This window comes from Amblyomma mixtum, chromosome 10 (assembly GCF_055824585.1).
Source record: "Amblyomma mixtum isolate Tamu chromosome 10, ASM5582458v1, whole genome shotgun sequence".
NCBI lineage: Eukaryota > Metazoa > Arthropoda > Arachnida > Ixodida > Ixodidae > Amblyomma > Amblyomma mixtum.
The window spans coordinates 28,824,167-28,848,628 of record NC_143021.1 but is presented as its reverse complement, the minus strand read 5'-3'; the positions used below and the strand labels follow the sequence as shown (position 1 = coordinate 28,848,628).

Genomic DNA, 24,462 nt, shown 5'->3' with positions numbered 1-24,462 from the left:
TAATTATGGACACCAAATGTTGTCGCACAAACTACCAACCCTGTTAAATTCCCGCGCTTTACCTATTGTATAAGTGCCTCCAAATGCTTCTCATTATATGCTTAGTGTTATCCTCTATAATTGCTGGTTCTTCTCTCATTTAGAATGATCTGCATTTATTGTCTGTGCATTCTCATGGTGCAATGTAGTTTGTTAAGCTGTTATGCTGTATGCCCTGTAACGGAGCGCGGACCTCGTCAAGCCAAGTATGGCTTTTTGTCTGCGTGTCCTCAGTACTCATAATACTGAAATAAACTTCAACTTCAGCTTCAACTTCAACATTCTTGTTACAGGAGCTACTGCCGAAGAGCGCCTAAGAAAGCTCGAAGCTGTTTTTTAAACACTAGCGCGAAAAGGTGTCAGAGTCAAGAGCCAGAAATGCGAGTTTTTCAAGGAAAGCCTTCAGTATCTTGGGCATATTATCAGTAAGACTGGCGTCAAGCCAACAAACAAAAAAGTTGAAGCTCTCCTGAAAGCCCCGACGCCTACTAACGTGGCACAGCTGCGTTCCCTACTAGGTCTCATTAACTACTATGGCAAGTTTACGCCGAAACTGGCAACGTTTGCAAAACCCTTCCACAGATTGTTACAGAAGGACGTCTCCCGGTCCCTGGATCGAAAATCCAGGACTCATTTCAAGCCATCAAAGCAGTGTCGTCATCAGCCTAAATGCTCGCGCACTATGACACGGCACTACCGCTGCAGCCGCGTTATCGCACGTTATGAAAGACAACACGCTAAGACCAATTGCTTACACTTCCAGGACTCTATGAAATGCAGAAGAGAACTATAGCCAGATTGAAAAGGAGGCGCTTGCCCTAATTTTCGGCATCAAGAAATTTCATTTCTATATTTATGGTAGGCAATTTACGTTAATCAATCACCATGAGCCGCTACAAACGATTCTTGTCCCGAAGAGCGGCATCCCAGCGATGGCGTCCGCAAAACTACAACGGTGGGTAGTAAAGCTTTCAGCTTACAAGTATAACCTTGTCTACCGAAAGTCAGCCGACAACATGGACGCGGATTGTTTTTCGCGACATGCGTTGGGAATAACTGACGGTGAGGACAACACGAGTGAGACATTTTATGCGCTTCGCTTGGCTTCTCTTCCTGTGACAAGCAAATATATCGCGCGTCACACAGCTCGGGATCCTCCTCTCATCCCAGTCTTTAACTTCACCAAGAGAGGGTGGCCTTCGCATGCTGATATATTGCTGAAACCCAACTTTGACACGCGCAGTGAACTGACTATCCACGAAGGGCGCCTGATACATGGCATGTGAGTGATCGTGCCACTAAAGCCGCAACTTCCCGTTTTGCAGGAGCTACACCAGGGACATCCCGGTATCGTAAGGAACTCGTAAGGAATCGTAAGGAACTGGGCCTATGGCCCAGCAATAGAAAGCCTTGAAAAAATATTATCCAAATTCCTGATGGCATATCGGAACACACTGCATGCGACGACACTTCAAAAACGATCTTATGTTTTCTTTGGCACTCGTTTGGACGCTTCAAAACCCGCCCTGTCGCGTGCAGTCAGAGCAAGCCAGTTCCAGCAAACGACGCGGCGAAGTGCTTATCATACTGTGTTTCAAGTGAATGAACAGGTTTGGGTGCGCAATTTCAGGAGCGGACCAAGATGGCTGAAAGCAACTATCTTGCAGCGCACCGGACCAGTGTCGTACGAGGTCAAGGTGCAGACACCGAACGGATTCTGCACGTGGAAGCGACACAAGGGCCATCTGCTACGAGCCTCGGCTGCGAACACGCCGTCACCATTTGCGGTGGGGGAGGAGACCGACATCTGTTATCCAAAACATTCAAATTGTCCGCCACCCTCACCAACCGCGGTCTGCGCAACTAGCCCTGCACCAGTGCTCAGCGAAAACAGCCCTAAGAGGCGGTACCCTCAATGAGTCGGGAAGCCGCCTGACCGATACCAGCCATCGTGACTCTCCAATTTGCGCTGGAAGAAGTGAAGAGTACAGGTGTTCTAATTGGGCCGAGTGCGACGCCTGCCGGCGTTCTGGGTGAGCCGAGTGCGGCACATGATGACACGCCAAGTGATGTCAGCAGTAGCCCTACAAAAAGCGAGCACCTGCATGAGCGCCGCCTGAGAAAGCGTCCAAGCTGTCGCCTAATAAAGTACTTTACAGCCTTCTTCTCACTTCTTATTTGCCGTGACGCGTGACCACCGCAAACTAGCTGCGAAAGAGAACAGCTATGTCATTTTTATGACGCATTTGCGAAAAAGCTCCCATACCAATCATTACGAAGACCAAAACAATTGGCTATGGCTTATATAAGGTTAATCCTGGATATCTCGTAGCGAAAAGCTCTCACTGCTTTTCTGCCTACTTCCAAGCTACCACTTCTGGATCTGTGTTTCTGCGCCGTCCGACTGTTGCTTCTTCTTCCATGGCGAGTGTCTGCGCCTGTTCTACGGGCAAGCGCACCTTATATACCCCTCCTTTCAAATACGCACTGCGCACGGCTGCGGCGAAAGGTCAAACGGTGGCGAGGAGGAGAAGCGGCGGCGCACATGTACAGCAGCGCGCGGCGGCAGCGAAAGGTCTGGCGATGGAGTCAGCGGCGGCGGTGGCGACGGCGACCACCTGCGCCGTGCGTGACGTCGCTCGGTTTCGCGCATGCGCAGAAGTGGCTAATCTGGCCTCTGACTCACGCGAAGCGCGGTGTTGACTAGCCTAGTGATGCTTTTCGCTTCAAAACTGGGGCGGAAACTCGAACCCGTCGGCCTTGTAAGCCATTGTAGCAGCAAGGTGCATGTAGCTCGAAACTGCTCAAGCTTCTTATGAACAGACGTGCATCACAAATGGCTTGCTGTGAAAAAAAGCTGCCCTTAGTAGCATTATACATCATTTAAAAAACAGAAAAAGCTTTTTTCCTCGGATTTCATGTTGAAAGTGGGCTGTTGTGCTAGAAATATGCTGAAATAACAGCATAAACCATGGACATTGCTTTAAGAGATAACTATAAACCGAAAGCAGAGATTGTATTATGCAGGAAGATACACCGCGTTTCGGCTCCGTGAGTACCCAGCTATTGTCAGGAAAAGTTGCTCTAGAGTATTACAGCGTCCGAAATTTGCATACATGATATCTCAGGAAGCCCATAAAAATTAGTTTGCTGGCCCACGTACCTTGACGAGCGCTCGCTTGACTTCTTCATGCACCTTCTTTGGATTTCTGGCGGAACACAACAAGTAGCTGAACATAACCACGTCGAAAGAGCCAGTGGACAGCTCTGCCATGTCTTCGCCGTAGCCGTGGACCCAGCGCTAAAGCTCTATCTGGAGAAGACATTAATAAGCAGTAATAAGCCTTATTTGCCTTAAAGACACCCAACCAGGAAGCACACATTCTGCCCCGCCGGTTACTTGTAAATTTGCAGCAGTGATCTCAATCGTGCTCAGAATCTTCGAAGGAATATTTCTGCGAACCCTCAACTTGGGTTTAGGCCTGGCCTGCTTGCCTGAATAACATGGGGGAATTCCACGACTGTCGCCGTAATTCTACCGACGGTATTTTGGAGCCGCGCAAATTCTTGGAATCCGTGTAAGATGCTGTTTCATTGAAAAAATGGGGCTCTTTCTGCGTACTACCTCGTGGCGTTGATGAGGTCCGAAATTGCTTCCCGAGATTAACGCGGTATATTTATTTAACGGAACCTAATGACCACTCCAAAAAAAACATAAACGCTTCCGTCGTCACAATATATTTTGAACCAAAAACTTGCAGTAACAACAGAAATGTTTGTTGTATCAACATAAATTTCTGTAGTTACTGCCAAAAGTTCTACAGAAATAACTACAGTGCTACAAGAACCACAAAAAGAAAAAAAAAGAAAAAAAATGACCCTATAGACGAGGGTTCGATCCCGGCCGCGGCGGTTGAATTTCTTTAGAGGAGAAATTCTAGAGGCCCGTGTACTGTTCGATGTAAGTGCACGTTAAAGAACCCCAGGTGGTCGAAATTTCCGGAGCCCTCCACTGCGGCGTCTCTCATAGCCTTAGTCGCTTTGGGATGTTAAATCCCATAAACCAAACCAAAAAGAAAAAAAATCGCCAGATGCGACAAAACTACACAAAATTTTGTTTTATTTTTGAAATGGTGCTGCAGTGTTTTTTTCGAGTAGGCAGGAATGAATACTTTTGCAAAGCGTGCGCAACAGTATCATCTGAATTCATATTTTTTTTTGCAGTAGTTCTAAATTTCAGCTGATATGGTCACCCGAAGGCATGTGCATTAAAGGCCGGTCTTCTTGACACCCGTGTTCTTGAAATGTCACAGCGATACGGTGTATAGCGGTCAAAACATTAGCATTGCATAGATGTATAAAATGTCTAGCTTTAAAATATTCTAGAGGACTGAACCTTATTTTACACCATTTTCACAAATGCATAGCGAGAGTAAAAGAAGAACTTGAGAATTCAAATGTTCGTTCTATACTGTAGTACGCTCGCGCGGAATGGGACTCACCAAGCTCTGATCTTATAAAGAACCTTGAACGCCCAGACAATCTGGCTGGCAGGTTTGGTACTGATGAAATAGTGTCCCTTTAAAGAAAGACAGCAATTATGGCGATGTTGAAACAGCGCTGACATCGTACTCTGTGTTAGGAAGAATTTTTCCGAGAAAAAAGCAGAAATAAAAAGCGCGGGAAATAAGTAAACTAACCAAAAACGAAGTGCAAGGCCTTTGAACGGGGTGAATACAAGTCAGTGTGGTATGCAGGAAAGCTTTAAAAGTTGAGTTGTCCAGTGTCCTGGAGATTTACATGTAAGAAACACTGTGTACTTAAAATTAAGGACAGTGTGTGTCGGAGTTGACGATTGTCAGTTCAATTTGACCGCCTGAAAAAGCCTAGAAAAATTGGGGAAAAAAAACTGCTGTCGGTTCTTGTCATAGCCAAAACAAAAGTAAGAAACACTGAAATTTTCAAAAACAGTTTTTCGTTCAGAGCAACCCCACAACGCAATGTAAAGTTGGGTATAAGCGTTTCTGGGAAGTCCGCAAAGCACCTGAGCCCGTCCATATGTCGCTAGGTCTTACTAGCAACCAACTGCTGACAAATTGCAGGCCGGTTACTCCGAATTCTCGCCTCGTCTGTGTTATTTGAAAGATGCGGGTTAAAGCCCGGTAATGCGGATACGAAGCTGTGCAAGAGCGAAGAGCGAGTCCAAAAACTGTCTCCTTCATCTAACCATTATCGGAAGGCGCTTCTGAAAGTGCCATTCACTCAAACAACATAGGGCACAGATTCAAGATGGCGAGACGTCTATGCGCTATGCCAGATTTTTTGACGCCCCTGACTACAACAAAGTTGTGGATAATGACGAGATGACAAGTCAAAGAGCAAACGACTTTCTTCGTGACCGCCTTTTCTCGCCTTTTGGAATGCGTCGGATTTGGCAAGAAAATCTTCCTGAAGCTCTTTTCATTAGCATCGCTAGCATCTCATTAGCTTTCTGTTAGAATTCAAGATTGCGTCGCTTATATTAGCACTCTCAAGGAGCAGCTGGTGTGCACTTCCCACTTTTTGGATATTGGGCCCTTCGGTAGAGATTAGGAATACGTGTCCATTTGCTCCGGAATTTTTTAGGTAATTCCATGCTATACCAGGATTTGTTACGAGTTCTGGTTCTTGAAGTTGTAAACAGGTTGAAACCTTCTCTTTAAAAATAAATGCAATGAATTGTAAAAATTGGTTCCTGAAAGAGTGGTAACTGAATCAGCGAGAACTTTAGATCTTTGAAAAAGTAATAAATGAAGCACGAAACCCAGAGAAAATGTAATTTGTTACCATATTCAATTCCTTGTAACGCGGTACATGGAAACGTGATCATTCCACACCCCAAGCCTCGTTTTTCAAAGTCTTCGGTGTCTTACAAAAAAACATTCGCTCCGGGATATTTAGTATGTTTTAGAAACACTATAAATTTCATAAGAAGTACATCCTTGAATGTAATTTTGTAGACTGTGTATATAGGATCACTTAAACGAAAAACGCATCTTCTTCATTGCAGTCACAGCCAATAGACACTTACAATTGAGTTGCTCGAACTTTTTTATCCCGCCTGATCTGTAGACAGAGCTTTGCATTTCCCCTCGCTCGAATGGCTGACTAGTCACTATAAAAATACTATATATCACTATGAAATTTTTTGTTCCAACTATTGAGACATTAAGCAGCTAGGAGCAATGCTTTACTGCCTTCCACTACCAAAACAGCTGCGGTAATGGGACGGGAGCCATCGCAATTCAGGTGACAATACTGAGGCTGAATGTTTTACAATATATACATAAAAGAAAAACTGGACTTTATAAAACAGTCTATTGCTCAGCGTCAAAAGTGACATCCTTCTAAAGAAATAAATCCAAAAAGATGTGGCGCATTTTATTTTTTCTTGCATTTCTCTGCTAAACATACTGACCGAGCCATTTCACTTCGCAATAAAATTATGGCTGGTGTAATTGCCTCTCGGCTAGTATTTGCTCTCCCGAGGCACCTGTAGACCAGCGGCTGCGACGTTGAGCAACTGAGTACCACTCTGATTACGACAATGACGGGAGCTGTTCATAGGGGGCAGTTTCAGTAAAACATCCCCTTCTGTATCGTATTGCCTGGTACAAAACCAAATGCGCCCGTCATTACCATGCATCCAACATACGTGGGGTGTTTTATAGCGAGCAGCGAGTGACGTAACTCAGCGAGTGAAGGAAACACCTGTAATAATTCCACGTGGGCGGGAAACAGCGCGAGGCATTCTACAGAGTCCGAGTGCACCCCGTTCGTTGGGGCGCTAACGTGCCAAGTACGCGCTCGCACCGCAAGAACTAATGGAGGCCGATGAGCTCAAAGCTGCCCTAACGGAGGAAGCATTCTCTTTTCTTCTTTTGTTTCCTTTGATTCCTGAGGAGGCGACGAGATTATTTGAGCTCTGCGCAACTTCCGAAAACGAGGTAGAGGATGATTAGTGGCCTGTGCCTCTCAGCGGAGGCCCTAATTTCAGTTTCTTGGTGCTTTTCTACACGAGTAAATGATTGTTGCGCATCAATCGTGCGATGATCGGCGGGTTCTGGCCCACCGCAAAAAGTGCATCGGGCGGCCTTCTGAGCGCTCTGCACCGTGCCCGCCCAGACGCCACGTCACTGGCTGCATCCCATACTGGACTCACGGCCACTCTGGCAAATGACAACACACCGCCGACAGTAGTCGCAGCGGCTACTGTGGCCGCGGCCACGGCCCACGAACATGCAAAGAAGAGACCGATCAAATATCATGCAACCGGCGTGCGTTTAGGCAAAAATGCAGAGGACAAGGAGCAGACCGCATTGACGGTCGTGTCTTATAAGAAAGGACGTGCTGCTGGAAATCCGGTCGTCTTTTTGCCTGCAAAAGAAGGAAGATATTTATGGAAAGCCAACCCAAACGTCTTTACAAAGGCAGTTGTGATATCGGCCCATGAACAGTGCTTAGACATAGTCTCAACAAGGAGGGAGGCATGATGGTTTCTGCACTGACGCTGCCCGCCGCGAACCGTCTTGACATAACTGGCTGAAGTGGCTGTAGCGGCCCCCGTCCCATACTCGTGCGGGGCAAGCTATGGGAAAATTGAGAAAATACCTTTCAGCGACCACAACACAGTTATTGTCAACCTATCACTCCCCTTTCCCCAACGGCAGCGCTCTGTCAAGTTCATTCGCGATTATAAAAATGGAGACTTCGCCCGTATCAACTCAGAGCTTGAGAACTTTTTTCTTCGCTTCAAGCAGTGCGCATCTAATAGGTCTGCCGAAGAAAACTGGCTAACTTTCAAAAACAAACTTTCAAATCTGGTCGAAACCTATGTTCCGCTGATATGCATTCGCGGCGACTCCAACAAGCCCTGGAACTCTAACTCCTTAAGGAGGCTTTGTCAAAAGAAAAAGCGTCTTTTTCGTGAAGCTAAAAGAACTGCACTGGCTTATAAATGGAAGAAATATTTCTCGTGCCTACAGGATTACACTCGTCTCCTAAGGTGTACAAAAAGAAAGTTTTTCCACAATGACCTGTACGGCATTCTACTAACAAACCCAAAGAAATTCTGGCGGATGTTATCACCCAAATCAGGCCACACTCATTGCATTACCCTTTTATATCCAGATGGTTCACAGGTGCCTGCAGAGCTTATCTGATGTCATGAACTCCTATTTTACATCAGTGTTCACACATGAACCCGCCTGGAATACATCACACCAAGATTTTTTTAACTTTTCTGCGATGGCCCCTATAAACATTACTACTGCTGGCATTTGTGCTCTGATAGACAAATTAAACTTATCCAGTGCTGCCGGGCCGGACAACGTCCCTGCCAAGATACTAAAAGCTACAAAAAATGTATCTTCTCATTTTCTAAAAATAATCTTCGATCAATCTCTTGCGAACAGTTCCGTACCTAGTCACTGGAAAATTAACAAAGTCTTTCCTGCAAAGTCTTTCCTGTGTTCAAGGCTGGCAGCCGGAGCGACCCGTCGAATTATCGTCCTATTTCATTAACTTGCATACCATGTAAATTTCTTGAGCATATTATATACTCGCATATTACATCCCACCTGAATTCTAACTCCTTCTTCTTCAAAAATCAGCATGGCTTTCGTCACGGCTTTTCATGTGAATCACAGTTATTTGAGTTTACCATGGACCTTCACTTAAACCTTGATTCTTTGTTCCAAACCGATGTCATCTATCTTGATTTTTCCAAAGCATTCGACCGTGTCCCACATCAACGTCTTATGTTCAAACTTTCAGGCCTTCACCTTCACCCACTTGTTTTAGACTGGATTCACAATTTTCTCAAAGCTCGCTCTCAGTTCACCGTAATAGGCGGACTTCCTTCAAATTATACTTCCGTCTCCTCCGGAGTACCACAGGTGTCTGTGTTGGGTCCGCTTCTCTTCTTAATATTTATTAACGACCTCCCACACATCTCATCCACCATCCGTCTTTTCGCAGATGACTGCATTATCTACCGGCGTATAAATACTAAAGACGATCAAGCTGCCCTCCAAAACGATCTGAAGCTCATCGAAAATTGGTGCTCTTTATGGATGATGGAACTGAATATTAGGAAGTGTAGTTTTATGCAAATTTCTCGGAAACGCTCCAATTTAACTTATCCTTACTCTTTATTTTCTGAAGACCCCTTATCTTTACCTTGGCATCACAATCAATAGCAAATTAACTTGGATTGATCATATTACAAAAATCACGGCCGACGCTTCACGTACACTTGGTTTTATTAGAAGATCACTTCCCTCTTCCCCCGCTAACATACGTAAACTGGCATATGAAACTTTTGTCCGCAGTAGGCTGGAGTATGCATCCGCGATCTGGAGTCCTCATCAGTCCTACCTAATTAACATGCTCGAAGCCGTCCAGAACCGTGCAGCACGCTTCATATCATCAACATACGACTTTCATTCCAGCATAAGCTCCGTTAAATCATCACTTGACCTCACTTCCTTAGCTCTCAGACGAAAAGTTGCGGGCCTTTGTTTGTTTCATAAGTTATACTTCAATTCCACCTATTTCCGTGGATCCATTATATCTCCTCCCTTTCGTACATCGCGCCGCCTTTTTAATTTAAAAGCGTCCAACGACTTCATGGCTCCACCAATGCTTTTAACAATCCATAACTACAGCGCAAACGACAGGACAGAGATGAAGAAGGGACACCACACAGCGCTGCGTGGTGTCCCTTCTTCATCTCTGTCCTGTCGTTTGCGCTGTAGTTATGGATCATCAAAAACACCAACTCGCCCAACAAATGCTTTTGTCGAGCTTTTAACAAGTCCTTCTTTCCGACCGCAATTGAAGAATGGAACCTTCAGCCCGACTCACTAACAAATGTGCACGATGCGAAAAGGTTTAAGGCAATGGTGTTAGATCACCTGGGTTGACATGTCTTTTCTTTCTTCGATTTGTGTTTACATGAAATCCTTTTTCCTGTACTGAGTTTTGCTGCCCTAACCTTTCGCCGACGTGTGTGGTGCTTGGGGCCTAAAGGCATTTTTTACCTGCACCGTTTTAACTATCGCGTTCTTTGCTTCTCTTTATGTTCCTATATTGCATTGTTATATTTTTGCGACCTTTGTTTTCCACATCTATCTTGTATACGCTCCCCCCTTATGTAATACCCCGATAGTGGCCTTTAAGGGACAATAAATGATGATAAATGATGATGAAATGATAAAATTACTGGAACGAAAACTCGATTGCGTAGCTCCGTGAGCTAGGCGTTGAGTCAGCAAGGAGACTGACCACTTAAAATCGTGAATACGGTGAAAACTTCAAATAGATATCCGCCGTACCGTAATATTGAAATTCGCCAAAAATTCCCCGCTGGCTAAGCGGGTTACACTGGGCTTTTCCTGCTACCTTGTCACTGAATTCTCTGGGCCAGGAACGCAACCTTTCAAATACCAGTGACATGGACACATCTCAACTCATCCACAGGGAATGTACGTCGAGAGCTCCACAAAATGCGCAAATCGCGACGTCCCACACCCCGCCTCCTATGGAGGGTGTCCCAAAAAGAAAGGCGCTACGCTTGCACGCACAGTAGAACAAGTACAAAAAAAACCGTCCTGACGTCATGACCCACCACAGAATCGTGAATTTGCTTTTGCATCTATGCAAGACCTAGATCAACAAACTCAAGACAAGACAACTGTAAACTCTTACGCAGCTGCTGCGTGGAAAAAGCGTCGCAATCCCTCGATCTCGGCGTATTTTGCAGTTAACCCTTTCTTCCACACAAGACGCAATAAATGACAACTCCAGCCCTCAACCTAAGGCACCGCAACGTGATAGGATTACATAGCAAATGCAGTGAAGTGGAATAAAACGAGTTATTTCGGAATTGCTGATACCTAAGTTGTTTGCAGCCATAAAGGCTTTCGTCCACGCAAGCCTTTCGTCAAGAAGTAAGTTTCCCCGAGATGAGGGTATTCTGGCAATAGAGCCGTGGGTGTTGGCATCTTACGGCCTACAGGGGCGCATCTCAACACAGCAGTAATCATTGCTGCTGCAACAAGCTTGCCTCATCTTCATTGCCCTTCATCTCCATTAGAAGCTTGCCTCATTCAGAGCATCTTCAACAAATGCACCATATATTAGTGGAACGCTGGTGGTCTACAAAAGAAACTTTCAGACCTTCGACAGCTGGTGGGAGCGTAGCACTTTCCTTTAATCGTGATATCACAATCGCGTGTTGGCGGCCAGTTCTGATTGAACAGCTACCACATCCTTCATTCGCAGCGATCAGATGACTTGATGGTTGCTGATAGGCTTCCGCAAGGATATTCCGGCTGCCTTGGTTGAAGTCCTGCCTCGCAGAGACAACGAGTACGTATGTGCTTTGACAGCAATTTGTAGGCAAGTCTACACTCTCATTGGTGCATGTTAGGAGCCAGGTAAGCCGTTAGGTATACCGAGGCTTGAACATTTATTATCGACATGGGTTTCGCCCCACATTATTTGAGGAGATTTTAACGCTAACAATGAAATCTGGGGCAGCTCTCACACAAGTGCGCGATACGCGAAACATGTCTATTTTTTTCGCGAAGTACACAAATAAGCCCCTAAACGACGGCAGCATAACTTACCTCCAAGGTGTGACGACTGCCAGCTGCATTGATGTGACCTTGGCAACAACTGTGGCTACTTAAAACATATCCCCGTGTATTGATATGGAAGCACGGGGCAGTGATCGTTAACTCAATTCTCGCATGCTCTGGTGATGCGCATACGTCACCAAAGCGGAAACTTATAAATCTACAAACTGGAATACTTACAAGAATACAGTGAGCAGCGGAATTACAGCTAAAACATAAAACGCGGAATTAGTCTCCACATTATCTCACTTCCTGGAATCTAGCACGCAAATGACAGCCAAAAGTTGCACAGTAGCGCGAAATGATGTCGAATACGAAAGGCTGTGTGTCATGGTCAGGCGTGCCGAAAGGAAATATTTGCACACAAAAACCCTTGAGGATTTTCGGACCTGCCGACGGGCACTGAGACACGCTAGGCGCTACCTTGAAAAACTTGATCGACAAAGGTTGCAAGACTTCTTCTCAACATTGTATGTATGAAAACCCGTTGCCAGAATCTGGCGGACTGTTCGACGCCTCCTCACCAGATTTAACCCTTCTCTGCTATATCTCTGGATGAACAGAAATCTCTCTAAGAAACCTCGGAAGAATTCTGCAGGCTTCTACCAGCGTGTTCACAGCCTTCGACAACAGACACATTTTCAATCGTACCTCCCACAGGCGGCCGTACCTCTGGTGCACCAACCGTTCACAATAATAGAACTAAACACAGTTATCGCTGAGTCAATCAAGTTAGCGTCCGCGGGCAATGATATGGTGGGCTATGAAGCCCTTGCAAAGCTAACGAAAAATTTCCGGCTTCGCCTGTAAGAATATTACAGCTCTTCCTGGCTTACTGGTGAGGTACCTGCGGAGTGGAAGGGGGCTAAAATTATTTCCATTTTGAAACCCTCAAAGCAGCCAACTAACTATTCATCTTTCACTAATCAGCCACTGTATAATTTTTCAACCCACTTTAGCTCACCGCGGCATCATCGCCAACGAGAGAGGAGACGAGGCGCCCCGCATAGGTCTAAAGTATCGTAACTATAAGTGCATCTTCACAAAACCAAATGCGTCCCAACTAGCCACACGATATACCAAGGATGAAAAGAACCGCGTCTCAAACTCGGCAAGTCATCGTTACTGATCTCTCCATTTCAACGACCCACAGCTCAAATCAAGCCTACCACTCGGGCTTCCGCATAATCTAGAAACAATTTATCGTCGTCTCCGTCTTAATGTTCCATTTACAAATAGCCAACGATACCGTTTCAAGCATGCATACAATCCGTATCGTGACAACTGCGGCGCCATTGCTACAGTACTTCTTGTTCTCTTCCATTGTCCAGCATACGCCAACGAACGTGCGTGCTGTGAAGAATACATGCAGTCAATCACCGATGTACCCCTCACAATGGACTCTATATTAAGTCCTTTCGGCTGCTACAGACAGCAGCGACGTACAATCATATTCTTATTTGCGTATTTAGACACTATTGACCTTTTAAGCAGACTGTAAATTGCCTGAACACTTCATCACCCTTCTGTGCGTGCGCACAACTTGCCTTTGGTCTCGCCAAAAGAAGCCATCATGCAGTGAACTATTGCGTTACAACCCTCTTCACTGACCGCACTCTTTTCTAGCACTTTTCATGCACGCCCTCTGAAACCTCTATTTTTCATTAGAGATTTGCGCTCTGTTTGGCGAGGACTGGAGTGAGGCGCGCCATGCTCCATCATTGGGACGTGGCCTCCCGGACTTTCATTGGTTGTACAGCCCGGCTGCGTATTATCTCTAGTGCCGACACCTCTATAGACCATTTCATCTAGGGCGCCGCCATTTTGGGGAGGTGGCGCCGTCTATGTGCTGTTCTTGTCCCTAGCGCCATGCTGGTATGCGCGCGCGCATTTGTGCTGCGCCCACGGTGCAGTACGGCGGCGTCGCAAATTGGCGTTTCGGAGCTTGTGATTTTTTTTGCGCGTGTGTGTGTATGCTAGAAAAGCGCCTGGGTGACAGGAAAAGCTTGTCGAGCCGCCCTTTGGTTGATTGATGGCCGGAACTAAATCGAATTATGGGGCAGGAGGAACTTCCACCGTCGTTCCGATGATTGACCTAGGCAAACGAAATTTGTTTACGAGTTGTTTGTTTGCTCTAGTGCACAGCAACGGTCGCACCGCTATCTACGACGGCGGTCGAAGAAGTGACACAGGCAGCCGCCAAGCTTCTTTTATGCTATCTGAGTTCGATAGACTACGATTACCAGCCAGCATAACAAAGTCACTTCATGAATGTTTACGTTAGCCGCACTTTGCTTAAGTGTGCGTGGTGCGCAGACGCGTACTGCATTGTTGGACCACTCACGATGATGAATTTCCTTCGGGAAAGCTGACCCGTATGCACTTGACAATTTCAGGCAGGTACTACAGTGCACTTCTCAGCGAGATACGCGTCGTGCCAGATTCAGGCGCTTGATACCTGGTGTCCTCTCTGCGTTTCAACTGGTTATCACTTCGAGATAAATGCTCGCCTACGAGCAGGTCTAGGTGCGAGAATGTTTACTAAGCCTGAGCATGCAGGCACCGAACGAAAGCACTGTCTGCGTTAGTTGACATCGCGTATGTCACCGTTGCTTGCTTGGGGGCTTGGTCACAGAGCGAGCGCGAGCAATGCTCGTTCTCGCTGCCTCGCCACTATTTTCGCGTACGTGTCCACTCTTCACTCGTCGAAAGAAAAGTGTTGCGGCCCTAAATAAATGTCCGCACAAAACAGAGAAAGTTAGATGAGAGGTTGCATGGGTATTTGCCACGCGGCAGTAGAAATTCGCCACGCCGCCCGCAGCTCGATTGTGCTTTGATGAGCAAGCGCGTTTAAGGTCGTCGTTAAGCACGCTACGTGTCTTCACACAAGTTTTGCAGACTTTGGTATCTTGACGACTGGTGCAGTGAGCACGCTCTTTTGCTTCTGCCAAGGCCCGGTTGTTCGAGGTAACAACACTGCTGCAACAATACTGCTTACTCGGCAGTGCTGTAATATCGCATATCATTTGCTGTCATATTTAGTATGCACCAATAACTTCGGAGAGGTCTTTTTTCTGCTTATCTGAGCTATCTACTTCTATTGCTCTGATTTTGTGACCTTCATACTTGTCTGCAGGTCACAAGCTGTACAGGCATCCAAGTGTTGTCACTGACTGAAGTGGCCACACGTGCGGATGCCACATAACATTTTTTATTTGCTGGAGAAGAAAGCACGTGACATCAAGGAGGCACAAAGTCTTCTCTGTTAACGCTAGGCAGCCAAAGACATCGCTCGTCTTCATCTGATGGAAAGCGATGCAGATGGTCGCAGCCGCACTGACGCTGCGGCTGTTCATGTTGTGCACAAGGCTAGTTTTTTCCGCTTGCGATAGTAGTTGGTGCAGTCAACAACAGCGCAGTGGTATCCTGATGACCTCGGCTCACGATTCATGTTCACAGTGAGCGTCAAAGCACGTAAAAGCTGTTTTCTCGTGCAAAAGACGGCAGGACACGAACGTTACTCAACGCGTAGCTCGCCGCCCGCGCATACCAGGAGGAGAGGAGGAGGAGAAGCGGTGGCGCGCGCGCGCCGGTTCGAGGCTATTTTCCTCCTCGCGCCGAAAACGGTCTATAAACTTCCTGTGAAGAGTTTTCATAAAGCCTTGAGTCTCCGATCATATAGACAATCTAGCGTCCTTTTTCTCGAAGCCAGCGCTCCAAGGCTCCAAGAACTACAGCTAGGCCGGATATTCTCACAGCGTAAGAAGATTAAATTTTATGTGCCTATAGTCGAATACAACTTACGTCTTCAGTGAAGCTCCGCCCACATTCAGCCTCTGCACACAAAATTCCTCCATAAGAAAAAGTAGCCCGCTGCTTAAACGCTTCTTGTTACGTAAACAAAAAAGCTTATCACAAGCAAAGAATTATGACCTCGAGACTTTTGCTACATGGATTGCTTGATATAGTTAAACATTCAAAAACTGATTTCGCTTACTGTTGCGATTGGCCAGCGGAGTAATACAGGACGCTGCGGACCGCAGCCCAGTGTTAGCAACTGCTGTTTTTTTAAGTTGTATCCTACTATAGTTAGTGCTATGGTACAAAATCAGCGCCATTAAAATCAGACTCGACATTTTCTTTATTTCATTCATTCAAGCAAATATCTATATCTCATTCCTCCACTGAGCTCCCTTCTACACCCGACAGTTTTTTTTTTCTCTTCGTTTCGAGTGACATATGTAATACACCCTTGGCTTTAAACATCCAGCCGTCTCAATTGCGTTTTCCTGTGAGGGAAAGCATCCTAAGCTCGAGTTTTCTCAGTAATTCGCTTCTTTTGTTGGTTTCATTTCGAGCACACAACATGGAATAAGGTGCAGTATATTAATCAGCTTTTTTTCTTAAAGAAAAGATGAGATGCCTCATATGAGTAGCAGCGCAAACACTGAATAAAAATTAGCTCCATTGTCTGACTCAGCCACTCGGCCTAAATGTGTTAAGGGTTTCTGGTTCTCTTCCTTTACATCATTGATGGTCATTTATATGCGAAATACGGGTGTACACCTGTTACATAGCCCCCCTTCTTTTGACTTTGATTAAGGAGCTTGTAAAAAGATGTTACAATAACTTGTCGCTCTCGGTTATCTTGTACATTTGTCTACATTTATGACCGTGTCCTAGACTCGCATAAAAAATTCAGGTGGCACTTTGACCGTCTAAAGTGGGTAGAGGCGGAAGCGTTTTCCGCACCACCTTCGCTGTTTCTGTGGCACTGGTGGCGTCACATATAATTGAGTAGTAATTACTAAGTGATGACAAATCACTAATTAATGGTTAATTACTGATTAATGCCTGAATACTAATTAACTGCTAATTAATGACGCTTAAGCTTCGCCTTTAGGAGTGGAACGCGACAGCGCGTTGTAGCGCTGCCAGGGAGTCCACGGAACGCCACCACCCGTTCGGCGCGATGCCTTGCCCTTTGAACGCAACGCTTTTTGAGGAAAGGAAATTACGCAGTAACTGTCTCACAAATTCAGGGGGGCACTTTCTTGACCTAAAGTGTGGTCACTGATGTGTGGTTAAGATGTTAAGCTTCGCCCCTAAGAGTGGAACGCGACAGCGTCTTGCAACGCTGCCAAGGAGTCCATAGAACGCCATCGCCCATTCGGTACTACGCCTCGCTCGTCGGTAAATTGGTTTTTGAGGAAAGGAAATGTATCTGTCCCTCATTTGTCGGTGGACACCCAAACCTCGCCGGAAGGGAATGGAGGAGGATGAGAGTGAGTGAAGACACCGTATTCACTAGACGCGCCTTTGTTCATTCCAAACCATCGAGCTGGCATGGCGGAGTGGATAGCATGCTCGTCTCGCACGCCGAAGAGCAGGGTTCGATTCCTGAGCTCGACCAATTTCTTAATCGGTTTTATTTATTTATATGGCCTGACAAGTAAAGCTAATTAGGCTAATTCGGCAATTAAGCAATTAACTAAGCTCAGTCCCACTTACTTGGAGCATCACTATACGATCCCTTCAATTGGTTGCATGGTTATTAGCTAAAGTACAATTAACCCCGTTTGAAATTCGCGCACTGTGACGTCACGACTGTTTTCACCAATTGAAAAGCGTGACATTTTCTGTCGACAACTGCTGCTTACAACGATGAGACATTAAAGGCTTCCGCCTTAAAAAAGGCGTTCATTAATCCTGGGTTAAACACTTAAGAGCGCTGAGATATTTGTTTTCATTTCAGGGTTCAACATGTTCCACGACGCTGAGAGGTCTGACTGCATATGCTAGATGTGGTTACTCTAGGAAACGAAGCCAGGGAAGCAGTGTGGCTAAGAGAACTAGAGAGGAATCAAAGGTACACCATCACCTGCATACCTTAGGGTTCTTCTTGAGTTCCGTCCGGAACGCCAAACCGAACTCCTTGTTGGGGTCGAGGTTCGTATACTGGATAGGGCGCGTCACGTACTCGAAGTTTCCTCCAAGTCCCACTCCTATCTCCAGCACCCTGAGCGAACCTCTCCTCTTGAGCTCAGGGTCTCGCGACTCAAGTGACTGCAGGGGTTCCAGAGCGAGACGCCGCATTTTGCGTAAGCCATCGGCCCAGAGGACAGTCGCCACCCGATAGTAGGTGACAAAGTAAAGCTCTCGAGCCTTGAGAGAGAGCAGCAGAGGCAGCAAAAGCACAAGCCCTAAAAAGTGGACGCAGAGGATCCACAGAAACGACAGCAGCGTCAGCAGATATTGGGCCATGTCTGTTCCTTTTCTCGCACCACTGGCGCTCTAGGCATTGGAACACTTGTACGGACGCTTTTTATTCAAGCACGCGGGGAAAGGATTCCGGTAACCACGAGCCGCTGCAGCCATTGCCAGGCACTGTGAGAGTCGTTTACGCCGATGTAGTTTATTGGTTGCAGCGTTGCTTTAGCTGAGCTCACAGTTTCATAACGAAAGGTTGGAAACCTTTTGTCCTTCCCCCCCCCCCCCCCCCCCCATCGCAGTGTTTGACACTTGCATAGATTGTTTGTGACTGACACGAGAAATAATGAGCTGCTCTGCTTTTTCTCGCTTTTTTTTTGTAGGCACCCACTCTGCCGTACCGTCGCTTTTCATACCGGCGTAGAGGCCGCCGCGGTGGCTCAGTGGCTACGGTGCTCGGCTGCTGACCCGAAAGACGCGGGTTCGATCCCGGCCGCGGCGGCTGGAATTTCTTTGGAGGAGAAATTCTAGAGGCCCGTGTACTGTGCGATGTCAGTGCACGTTAAAGAACCCCAGGTGGTCGAAATTTCCGGAGCCCTCCACTACGGCGTCTCTCATAGCCTCAGTCGCTTTGGGACGTTAAACCCCATAAACCAACCATCATACCGGCGTAGCAGAGGAGTTTATTTATTTGTTGCGTGCGTCCACCGAGACAACAGTGATAAAGGGAAGTCAGCAAAAGCATAAGGAATAAATTTGACGTTTTCAATTTGCTAGCCGGGCGTATTGTTTTCATTTCTATTTCTTCGTAGGTTTTAGAGCAATGACGGCTGCCTTCGTTTTCGCGGGAAAGGACCGGCCAGTATTCTCAGTAAATGAATATCGGCTCAGCCTAAACCTTAGACTGAATCACTGTGTGAGACAGAGATACACTGCTTAAACTCTGCCTGCAATCGAGAAGAATGTCGCTGAGCTTGAGTTAGTGCTGGAGGGCATTAACGGACATGCTCTGAAGTGCTAAGAAATGGCAATGGTGTGATGCACTATGCTAACGCTAAAACACCTTTTGACATAAAATATTTCCGCTCCCTTTCTCGGTAAAGACCTTCGAACATTGTCCCGAAATGGCACTTTGAGTGCAAATGCAGTCGTGTCCTATCCGTTCCTTGTGTTCCTTTTGCGCTATTTTCACATCATGAACAAAAGCAGTAGCCTCCAAACCCTAATAATCGACCAAATGATATATGCAAAAAAGAATTCAGAGAGGCAACTTGATCATAACACAGGTTTTGAGTGCAGTAGGCATGGTTCGATAGACAAACACTGGCTATGGATGTAAGTGAAGTTTTTTTCTTTAGAAATTGGTGAACCCTACGTAAAGGTAAATTCACAAAACGCGAAAATTTGTTATCCGCACAAACTGTGCTATCGAAACTGTTATGTGATATGCTTTACATGCTATGATAACCTTTAAAATAGCTAAATTTAAAAAAAAGCATAGTGCAAAATGCGCAACCAGAAGCGGGAAGCAAGAGGAAATAAAAACCTGGTGAACTTCTTTTGGTCTCCACACTTTAAAGAATAGTCTGTCATTTCTTTTTTTTTAAACGAGTGCTATTAGTTTTGCGTTTTCTTTTTGTTACCTGTTCTTTCATCCAAAAGATGCCAGTGGCTGGCTGTGCTGCATGCTTTTTTTAGTTTTTTGTAATGATTTCACCTTGAGGTCTTATTTTATGCATGCCTTTTTTATTTTTATTTTCTAATTGTAAAGAACAATGAGAAAGTCTATCGCTCGTGCGGTAATCCCAAATTGTAGAGGATCTACGGTGCTGTCAAGCTCTCACTGGGCAGCTTTTAATGCTGGCCCCTGTCATGAAGTATGACATGATGGTGAAATGAAGATCAGTATTATATTAGAGCAACTCCACGCTTCAGTGTAATGAAGAATTATGAAAATAATTTAGTCAAAATCAGCATGTAAACTTTATATCTTACTCGTTTCGATGCGAAACGCTGGAGCCAGGTTTGTTCAAAAGACTTGATTTCTAGGGCTTTTTTTGCGAGATTTGTGTATGAAAAACAATGCTTAAAAATGAGTATGCTGTGAATGCAACAGAAAACCATTTCACAAATTAATTCTGTGGAATGAGGTGCTGATGTGCTTCAAATCAAGCAGGCCTCTGTCGCAAGGACTGGCATGACAGCCTTCTTATCTGTTTTTAGACGAGCTGGAATGCATATGATCTACACTGTGTATTACTGCATTGTAAATGCATGTCTGGAATCGAAATGTTAGATGCGAAGAGGACGCAGAACGACCGCACAACGCTTGATATTGTCGTTTGCGGTTGGCCTCTTCTATTTCGCTTGCTGTAATTAATTCAGAAAGCTGCTGCCAAATTGCAAAACTAAACGCTTCAACGTTCACTCTAGAAGACCCCTTCCTTTCTTCATCACAGAGAGCGCTCATGGTCCCATCTTATTCGCCGTCTTCTCGTTTCAGATCTCCCGCCGACATCTTCATATCCTTCTCAGTCGATGAGAAAGTAGCCCTGGGAAATAGTTAAATGACACCACGTTCAAGACAGTCTGGCCTACGAGACTGAAACCTAAAAAGAAGGCTCCAAGGAGTTAATTCGGCTCATTTTTTTTATTTCTCGAAGGATTTGCGCGCAGCTTTTCTGACCGTGAATTGAGTACCTTTCGTTCTCGCGGCTATTTCAAAAGTTAGAAAATTCAAATTCTGGTTATTTCAAAATCAGATACAGGGGTATTGAGAGCCGTAGACGAAAAGCCACGCAAACCGTTTTATAACGTACACAGCCCCATACACAAGAAATAGGCTGATCCAGCAAGAAACCATACAGTGTATGAACTTATGGAAGCCCGCAAGCCGTTGTAATTGCGTCAGTCACCCAAGAGTGCCCGTAAATACGATGAGCCTTCGAGCGACCGCGGGAGCTTTACACATGTGACCGGACAAAGTCGTCGTTCCTTTCAAACTACACTAGACTCCGGACCTCCGTCTTAAAGGTATCGAGAGCCTCCTTTGCGCTAACGGTTTACGCTGCGATTCTCCTCGCCCACTTGGTGCGAGCCTTGCCGAGGGCAAGCTTCGAGCTGACGCTTTGAAGCGTGCTTGCCAACTATACTCATTGACTAGCACCCATTAGCGCGCCAGCATTGTGGCTGGTTTGCCGGTTCTCTATAGAAAACAACTACATCGATGCAATTTAATGTTTTTGTGCGCACCACTAATTCCTTTCGTAGTCTTTTCGTAGGGAGAACGAAGTTGCTAAAAGAGACCGCTGGCGCGGTGAACAGGTAACCTCGTCGCCGCTGAGCATGCATGCGGTTGGGCACGTTGTTTTTCGTGTTCAAAAAGCTTGCCTCTCGGCAGACAGAGTTTCAAGTGAATTGGTTATGCTTTTCAGCCTAACTTGTTCGTCTATAAATTAATTTCCGCTCTGACCTGAACATAATGTGTTAGGATTAGTGTTATAAGTTATCGCTTAAAATCCGTTGAAACATGCTATATGACAGTTTGTTTGGAACGCGAAAATTGAGATGGAGACTAAAGTTGGGAGTAAAGTAAAAAAGAACTGCTGTAGTTGCTAGGTAACGTAAAAAGAGCGCCTGGTGGGTTATCTTGAAGGCATATTTAGCAATTTTTCATCTAGTTTCAGTCCGAAAGGGTCCATAATTTAGATTATGATGCTCATTTAATTTTTTTTTTACTTAGTCAATTACTTAAAGAATGTCGGTGCTGCTTGTGCGGGGTACGTGCTTTACCGCTTTCGATATTAGCTCCAGAAATAAACGAGGAACTTTCTTGAGCATAGGATCGGTCTGTCTTGCAGAGAGTTTGCTTTTCCATTCGTAGCACGATTAGTGATCATGCGGTATATGAAGCAATGGGAAGGTATTTATGGGTTTACCAAGAATTAAAGCGGTTAAACTCGCCAAGGCATTTAGGTTATTGGTTAGGCACATTTCTTCAGTAATTCACAATGTAAAACATATTTACAATTATAGCATTTTCTGGAATTCAGTATGCATATAATACGTACCTAATTGGTAAAGTTTGAATTTTGCGGCCTACATCCAGGTAGAACCTATGAAGACTGTTCGCTTTCATTACTGCCCATTATATGTGATGCCTCATATTGTTCTAAGTGTTACGTTGTATATATAGGCATATGTGTGCTTTGCTTTTGTCGCTACCGCACAGCCGACTTGTTTTACGACTGTTTACTGGTACTTAAGAGCACCTTAACCACCAAAATTATTCCAGAAAAACGTATCAAAATGGACAATTTTTAAGTTCTCATAACTTTTTACATGTAATTTTCATTCTGCAAATATATTAATTCGTAGGTTAATAGTTAGAATTAACAAAAAATTTCGAAAAGAAAACGGTGCTGTTCAGCGGAGGTTTCTTTCAGTAGACGCCTTAGTAATAGGTTAAAGCGCGATGGAATGCGCCGTATTTATTTGATCCCATACGCTGTAACACACTCCAATTGCATTGATGTTGCTTTGTCCTAACACGAAGGGGTTTCACCATTAGTTCACGTTCGCTACCCAGATCGACATCATCGTCGTCATCGCCGTTACTCTCGGGTCGACGTGAAGCCGTGCCCAGCTCGCAAACTAAGTCAGAGTCACTGTCGGAAGCAAATTCTAGACCATCAGCAGCACTAGCGTCACAACTGCTCCAAGGAGCAGCAAATTGTGAGACATCGGCACCGCCAGCATCCTTCATGTGTGACACCATTGTGAAATGAGAATTGTCCGGCTTAAAACAACTACTGCCCTCTATTTCTGAAAATCGCAAGCAATGTTATTGCGGATCGAAACACGTCTTTGGCGGTAGGAGCAGCGCAACAACGTGCCGGTACGTTTGGGACAATTCCCTATGCAGAAAACATCGCTAGGTTGGCGATTAATAGTTAATATTGAGCAATATCGTTGGTCTGACTCATCAATAAAAAAAATAAAAAATAAACGCGTATAATCGCGGCCAGGGAAGTGCACAGTTGTTGCGGTGTTTAGTCCAGATATTAAAATAATGCAAAAGTGTAATGATCCAATTTGATTGACCGCCTTGAAATGCGTATCCGTATTAGCTAAACAACCAATTTTACGAATTTGATGGTCATTTAACCGACACATTTCGACATAAATAATTGCTTAAAGGAGCAATGACATGAATGTTCTTCATATTGCACATTTGTACTTCAATAACTAATACAAGAGCCTGTGATTCAATTTCCAAAATTTCGGTGCTCAGGACATAAAGTATATTCCAAAAAATTCGATCGAAATTGAGACGGGGAAACTCTTCCCATCGGCAGCGACCGCAATATTGAATGCTCTCGTGACGAAACAAGGGCATACATGAAGCAACGTCGTCTGCTATCGCTGCTGTAACTCGCGCAGCGAGGCCACTTGTCCTCTGTATTTTCTAACTCGATCGCAGCAGCTGTCGTCCCTCATATATGACGACTGATTTCGCAAAAGCGATAAAAGTAATGTAGTTTTTCTTCGGTACAGGTATGGTCCGGTCACACTAGGCCGATACGCCAACGATCAACGGTCAGTGGGCTGAACGGTGCACGCCGACGTCATCGCAGACGCACCGGTCTGTCACGCTAGACCGACGGCAATGCCAGCACGACCAACGACCGCGTATTATATTAGTGTAAAGAGTGCGTTTAGTGGGAACGAGAGGAGTGTAGCGTAAGGCTAGTTGGCATGGCATTGCCTTGTGCGGCCGAGCGAACGCTTCACGCCGGGAAAAACTGCGCTTGTGTGTACCTTATCCACATCGAAAAAAGGGAATCAACCCTCTGCAATTCATACCTTAACACTTGAATAGTAATCAGCGGTGAACTTTTGCCAGAGCCTTAAATTTCGTTTGACGGCAGACCACCGATACCTTTTTTGACGAGGCCTAGCGAGTGCGCAAGATTCATGTGTGCGATTGCGGCGAGCGAATTCACTAGTTTTACCGCATCCAAATAGCCATCGAGTGTAGTGTTGGCTACACTGACCTCAAAGTGACTGCTGGCTACATCGGTTTGGTTTGGTTTGGTTTGGTTTATGGGGTTTAACGTCCCAAAGCGACTCAGGCTATGAGGGACGCCGTAGTGAAGGGCTCCGGAAATTTAGACCACCTGGGGTTATTTAACGTGCACTGACATCGCACAGTACACGGGCCTCTAGAATTTCTCCTTCATAGAAATTCCGCCGCCGTGGCCGGGATCGAACCCACGTCCTTCGAGTCAGCAACCGAGCACCATAACCACTGAGCCACCGCGGCGGCTCCTGGCTACATCGCAATACGCGCTTACAATAAGAGAGAAACTTATGTGACACGGCCTGCAGAGCATATGCTGAAGGCAGCCAGCAGCAGTCGGCGACGTCGAGTGTAAACAACACATTTTGGTGTTTTCAATAGTGCATGTGATGTCCGAAGGTATTTTTAGGCAAAATAATTTAAAATAAACTATTGGTGACATCGCAGGAA

At 45.6% G+C, this 24,462-nt stretch overlaps 1 pseudogene; it reads right to left on the bottom strand.

The window, feature by feature from the left end:
- Positions 1 to 625: 625 nt before the first annotated feature.
- Positions 626 to 17,984, bottom strand: LOC149325468 (thiol S-methyltransferase TMT1B-like; annotated as a pseudogene).
- Between the last annotated feature and the right edge of the window lie 6,478 nt (positions 17,985 to 24,462).